Below are 6924 nucleotides of genomic sequence, written 5' to 3' on the forward strand. Positions count from 1 at the left end.
TTGTGTACTAAAAATGCCCTTGATAGTCAATTGATGAACAAATATGTATGGAATACATATTCTGTGTTAGATATTCTATTAAATGCAAGAAAGACTTTTTAATAATCTGTAATGCGAATGGTGACTACAGTCATGAAATTAAAAGACACTTCCTGGAAGAATAGCTATGTTAGCTATGTCAAACCTAGACAGTGTTTTAAAAAGCAGAGACATCACTCTGCTGACCAAGGTCCATATACTCAAAGCTATGGTTTTCCCAGTAGTCATGTATGGATGTGAGAGTTGGACCATAAAGAAGGCTGAGCGCTGAACTGACACTTTTGAACTGTGGTGCTGGGGAAGACTCTTGAGAGTCCCTTGGATAGCAAGGAGATCAAACCGGTGAATCCTAAAGGAAATCAGCCCTGAATATTCACTGGAAGAACTGATGCTAAAGCTGAAGCTTCAATACTTGGCCACCTGATGCAAAGAGTGGACTCACTGGAAAAGACCCTGATGCTGGGAAAAATTGAGGGCAAGAGGAGAAGGGGGCAACAGAGGATGAGATGGTTGGATGGCATCACTGACTCTGTGGACATGAGTTTGAGCAAACTCAGAGAGATAGTGATGGACAGAGAAGCCTGGCGTGCTGCAGTCCATGGGGTCATAAAGAGTTGGACATGACTTAGTGACTGAACAACAACAACATCTCCCAAAAGTCTAAACCAGCAGTCTCCAACTGTTTTGACACCAGGGACCAGTTTCATGGAAAAATTTTTTTCCAAGGACAGAGAGGGGGAGGGATGGTTTTGGAATAATTGTCATAAGGAGTCAGCAAAATACATCCTTTGCCTGTGCAGTTCACAGTAGGGTTCACACTCCTACAAGAATCTAATGCCGCTGCTGACTTGACAGGAGGCGGAGCTCAGGTGGTAATGTGACCAGTGGGGAGCAGCTGTAAACACCGATGAAGTTTCACTCACTCCTTGGCCACTCACGTCCTGCTGTGCAGCCTGGTTCCTGACCAACCATCAACCGGTACTGGTCTATGGCCCAGTGGTTGGGGGCCCCTGGTCTAAACTGACCCCTCTGAATGGAATTGTACTTTGTGAGCCTATTTTTAAAAAGCTATTTAGAAGAAAATCTGGTATAAAAAATTTCAGTCTTGCCAGACTCTTTCTGGGGTATTTCTCAAAGAGAAACACTTGGGGACATTTTTATTTTTTAAAAAATACTTCAACTATTTTTTAATCACACTCTTCTTCACCTCATAATGGACAATTAACTTCTAATGACATCATTATCCAAGACAGAAAGGTGAGAAGTATAAGTGTTATCGTCTTTAGGTGGGATACACATTCCTCTTTAAATACACACACACACACACACACACACACACACACACATATACACAAGGAATAGCACAAAAAGAAACTCATTACAACCCCTGCAAAACTTCACCTCCGACCTTATAACGCAATGATGGCAGTGGATCTTTGGAGCTTAATCAGTTGTGTTCATTGTGAATGCAATCCGGCCCAATATAAACACAGAAACTGTCCTTCAGATCTGTATAAAGTTTGCTAATAAGTATAGCATAATTTTCACTATACCTCGGAACATGGGAACATTTTTTTGGTATTATCTTAAACAATGAAAGTCTCACAGTATAAATATTAGGTTGGTGCAAAAGTAATTGCAGTTTGCACTGTTGAACTTTACCATTTGATACTGGAATACATTCTTAAATGTGGTTATGTTATACATCATTTTAATGTGAATTTCTTGCTTTATAGTTTTTGCTAATGAATTATTGTTATTTTAAATGTATATATAAATATATGTTTATATTAATGACATAATAAATAATAATAAACATAAATAAATATATGTGTATTTTAGACTATGGAGATGATGTTAGACAAAAAGCAAATTCGAGTGATCTTCTTATTTGAGTTCAAAGTAGGTCATAAGCAGTGAAGACAACTTGCAACATTAACAACACATTTGGCACAGGAACTGCTAATGTGCGTACAGTACAGCGGTGGTTCAAGAAGTTTTGCAAAGAAGATGAGAGCCCTGAAGATGAGGAGCATAGTGGCTGGCCATCGGAAGTTGACAACAACCATCTGAGAGCATCATCAAAGCTGATCCTCTTACAACTATGCAAGAAGTTGCCCTAGAACTCAATGCCGACCATTCTACTGTCATTTGGCATTTGAAACAAATTGGAAAAGTGAAAAAGCTTGATAAGTGGGGACCTCATGAGCTGACCACAAATCAAAAAAATTGTCGTTTTGAAGTGCTGTCTTCTTTTATTCTATGCAACAACCACAAACCATTTCTTGATCAGATTGTGATGTGTGATGAAAAGTGGATTTTATATGAGAACCAGCAATGACCAGGTCAGTGGTTGGACAGAGAAGAAGCTCCAAAAGCACTTTCCAAAGCCAAACTTAGACCAAAAAAAGGTCATGGTCACAGGTGATCTGCTGCCCATCTGATCTACTACAGCTTTCTGAATCCCAGAAAAACCATTACATCTGAGAAGTATGCTCAGCAAATTGATGAGATGCATGGAAAACTGCAGGGCCTACAGCCAGCACTGGTCAACAAAAAAGGCCCAATTATTCTCTGTGATAATGCGGGACTGCACATAAAAGTTTTGCGTTATCCACCATATTCATCTGACCTCTTGCAACTGACTACCACTTTTTCAAGCTTCTTGACAACTTTTTGCAGGAAAAATGCTTCCACAATCAGCAGTATGTAGAAAACGCTTTCCAAGAGTTTGTTTGATCCTGAAGCACAGATTTTTATGCTACAGAAATAAACAAACTTATTTCTCATTGGGAAAAATGTATTGATTGTAATGGTTCCTATTTTAATTGATTAATAAAGATGTGTTTGAGCCTAGTTTCTGCTGCTGCTGCTGCTAAGTCGCTTCAGTCGTGTCCGACTCTGTGCAACCCCATAGACGGCAGCCCACCAGGCTCCCCCGTCCCTGGGATTCTCCAGGCAAGAACACTGGAGTGGATTGCCATATCCTTCTCCAATGCATGAAAGTGAAAAGTGAAAGTGAAGTCGCTCAGTCGTGTCCGACCCTTAGCGACCCCATGGATTGCAGCCTACCAGGCTCCTCCGTCCATGGGATTTTCCAAGCAAGAGCACCGGAGTGGGGTGCCACTGCCTTCTCTGCAACCTAATACTACTAACCTTACAGCAAGGAAAAGCAGACAAGGTAAGGTGGAAAATATACTTACAGAAAAAGTGAAATGACAGTTAAGTAGTATTTTCAAGAAGCTCATCTTAGCTTAGGAAAGCAATTTTACTCCACTGTGTCCACTGTGTGCATTTTTAAAACTATTGTAATGCTCATGGCATTCGATCCCATTACTTCATGGCGAACAGAAGGGGAAAAAATGAAAGCAGTTAGAGATTTTATTTGCTTGGGTTCCAAAATCACTGCAGACAGTGACTGCAGCCATGAAATTAAAAGACACATGCTCTTTGGAAGGAAAGCTATGATAAACCTAGACTGCATATTAAAAAGCAGAGAAATCACTTTGCTGATAAAGGTTTATATAGTGAAAGCCACGGTTTTATAAGCAATCATGTATGGATGTGAGTTGGTCCATAAAGAAGGATGAGTGCTGAAGAACTGATGCTTTCAAATTGTGGTGCTAGAGAAGACTCTTGAGAGTCCCTTGGACAGTGAGGAGATCAAACCAGTCAGTCCTAAAGGAAATCAACCCTAAATATTTACTGAAAGGACTGATGCTGAAGCTGAAGCTCTAATACTTTGGCCACCTGATGTGAAGAGCGGACTCACTGGAAAAGACCCTGATGCTGGGAAGGATTGAAAGCAAAAGGGGAAGGGGGCAGCAGAGGATGAGGTGATTAGACTAGGTGACTAGCATCACCTAGTCAATGGACATGTTTGAGCCAACTCCGGGAGATAGTGGAGGACAAAGGAGCCTGGCGTGCTGCAGTCTGTGGGGTCACAAAGAGTCAGACACAACTTAGCAATTGAACAGCATCAACAACAACAACAAATTAATGTAAGTGCTCTGAGCATATTTAGGGTAGGCCGAGGTAAGCTATCACGTCCAGCAAGGTAGGTGAACTAAATTCATTTTCAACTATGATACTGTCAATTTACAATGAGTTTACTGGGATAACTAACCTGTAGATTGAGCAAGATTTATAGATGGAATACTTTTCCATATCAAAAGCAAAATTTTATAGTGGGATAGTAAACTTCATAATGCCCCTGGATTTGCACATTCATTTGGAACAGAAGTGACTGCTTTCAGGTAATGCATTTAAGAGAGGAAACATGATTTCAAGTTTGTTTAAGACTGCCATCTAGTGCCTCCTTTCTCCCTACTGGATGCAGAATTCTCTGTGAGCAAGTCAGTTTAGAGAGGGTCTATCTTTAACTTTCCGGACTGGTTAACTCAGGTTTTCAATAGATAGCAGTAACCTTTTCCAGCTTGGATGTCATTCTTATGGTACCAGCTGTGCAGAAACTGATTGTCCTGCTTGGCAGCCTTAGAGAAAAAGCGAGGCACGGACATGAAGCAAAGTCAAAAACAGTCATCTATTATTCTTTGCTGACCTATGCAATTAGACATGACCCTCAAAACAAGACAAATTAACTCCTTTGTGGTGATGTAATCCCTAGAGCAGATGGATCGATGATGGAAACATGTAACCCCACCAAGGTTCATATTTAACATGCGTACTGGGGCACTACTGCTGTGTGTGAAACTCTGCTCTGGCCGGTACAGCTGAAAGATTATGTCAGCAGCTGAACAGCACCGATTCTGCAATCAGAGTCCCACAGAAACACCTGCTGTAGACTAGACGGTCGCTGTGTGACCCAAAGTATTCCTCTGTGAATCAATGTGAAATCAATGTCCCAGCATGACGTTAGGTGGAATCACGCTAATGGACGAGTAAACTAGTCAGGGAGACGCAGCAAAGCGATCTCAGCTTTATGAGCTCATTAGCCAATTGGAACTGGAATAGTTTCAAGACACCTGGGTGGTTATGTCCACCTACCTGAATTACCCTGGAAGTTTCAGTTGGATACAGTTCCTTCTGTGAGTCATAGATTATTTGTTTTACTATGCATTGTTAAACAATTGTCATATTCCATGTTGAAATGGCTGCCTTCCAGATGGAGTATGAGGTGATTTTTGTGACAAAATTCACTGGAGTCCTGAAGTATGAATGAAGTGTATGGGTTTTTGATAAAATTCCATCTGGCAGCTCAACTGATCAAGACATTGATTTGATTTTAACAGTTCACAGAATTATAATTAGGCAGTTATGAATGGCACCCATATTTTCTAGAAAACATCTAGTTTACTCATAAGTAAAATAAATCTTTAAAGAAGCCCCTTTATATTTATTTCAGTGGCTTTCCAAATACAAATGTGCAACCTTAATAAGTTAAGTTCCATATTCAGTGAGTTCTTGAAAAGTATTATATAAACTTTAAAATATATAGTCAAAACAAAGAAGAAAATATTTAGCTTTATTTTGAAGCAACTATTTTATATATCGGGGAGATTATTTTCACATGTTAGGGTCAACAATAACTAATTTAATGTAATATGCAATAGTCTGTGTTGCATATTTAACCTTAATCCCAAAAGCTGTCTTAGCAAATATAAAATCTTTAATTTCCTAGGTTTATCAAGCAAATCCCCTCAAATCACCTGTCAAATTCTACCTTCATCTAGCCACTGAAAAATGTACAGCAAAATGTAGCCTATTTGAAATGTGAAAGTAAGTATAAACATCACAAATAGGTAATTTTTTGCACATGTTAATATCAGAAAAGAAAGAAATACAAAAATTTTAGGTTTCTCCATCTTATAAACTTGGTATGAATTTCAAAGTCAACAAAAAAGACCAGTAAAAGGGAACTTTATGAAGAGGCTATTTCCTTTTCCAAGAGAATTCAAAAAGAAGCTGATTGGAAAAAGAAAATGTCTCTGTAACTTATATAGTTGATCAAAAACAAAATCCTTGGAAGCAGCTTGGTGGGGTGGGGTATGAAACCATCCAGTATAAACCGAGTCTGCAGTTAAAGCCAATGGTGAGAAGCCGAGGAATGCCAGAGTCTCAGGCCTTGTGTTTGGAAACAAGCAGGGGTTCTGGTGGCTTTTCAGACCCAGCTCCTGGGATGGGAGCTTGTGTTTGTTTTTACGGTCTAAGACAATGAACCCCCAGCAGTATTTGAGTGAGCTGGGTCTTTAGGTATTGATGTGAAAGTCACTTTTGCTCCCTCTGCATCAGAGGGCTCATTTGCTAACTGAGGGCAAGCATGTTTCCTTCTGCATGAGTGCATTCCCCAGCCCAGCCCTCCACATCGCAGAGCCCTGAAGGATGCTGTGGATAGGTCACATCTTTGGATCTTTCTTCTCTTTTGCTTCCATTAATCACCCCCTTTCTTGTATTGTATAGGAATATGTCTCTGTTTCTTCAGCAAGTATATGTTGAATGAATAAAACAGATGGATGAATGAGAGAGAAATTTTAAGTGTGAACAATTTGGGTAGATTTCCCTGGTGGCTCAAACGGTAAAGCGTCTGTCTACAATGCAGGAGACCCAGGTTCAATCCCTGGGTTGGGAAGATCCCCTGGAGAAGGAAATGGCAATCCACTCCAGTACTCTTGCCTGGAAAATCCTGTGGACAGAGGAGCCTAGTAGGCTACAGTCCATGGGGTTGCAAAGAGTTGGACATGACTGAGTGACTTCAATCACTCACTCACTCATATTATAATTAACCTTCAAAGATACATGCATGCTGAGTTGCTTCAGTTGTGTCCGACTCTTTGCAACCTTATGGACTGTAGCCCACCAGGCTCCTTTGTCCATGGGATTCTCCAGGCAAGAATACTGGAGTGGGTTGCCATGCCCTCCTCCAGG

General features: G+C 40.4%; 1 pseudogene; it reads left to right on the forward strand.

Moving 5' to 3' along the window:
- The first annotated feature begins 1884 nt into the window (after window positions 1-1884).
- On the forward strand, window positions 1885-2871 carry LOC123333286 (annotated as a pseudogene).
- Window positions 2872-6924: the final 4053 nt, after the last annotated feature.

The sequence above is a fragment of the Bubalus bubalis genome, chromosome 4 (genome assembly GCF_019923935.1).
Source record: "Bubalus bubalis isolate 160015118507 breed Murrah chromosome 4, NDDB_SH_1, whole genome shotgun sequence".
Lineage (NCBI taxonomy): Eukaryota > Metazoa > Chordata > Mammalia > Artiodactyla > Bovidae > Bubalus > Bubalus bubalis.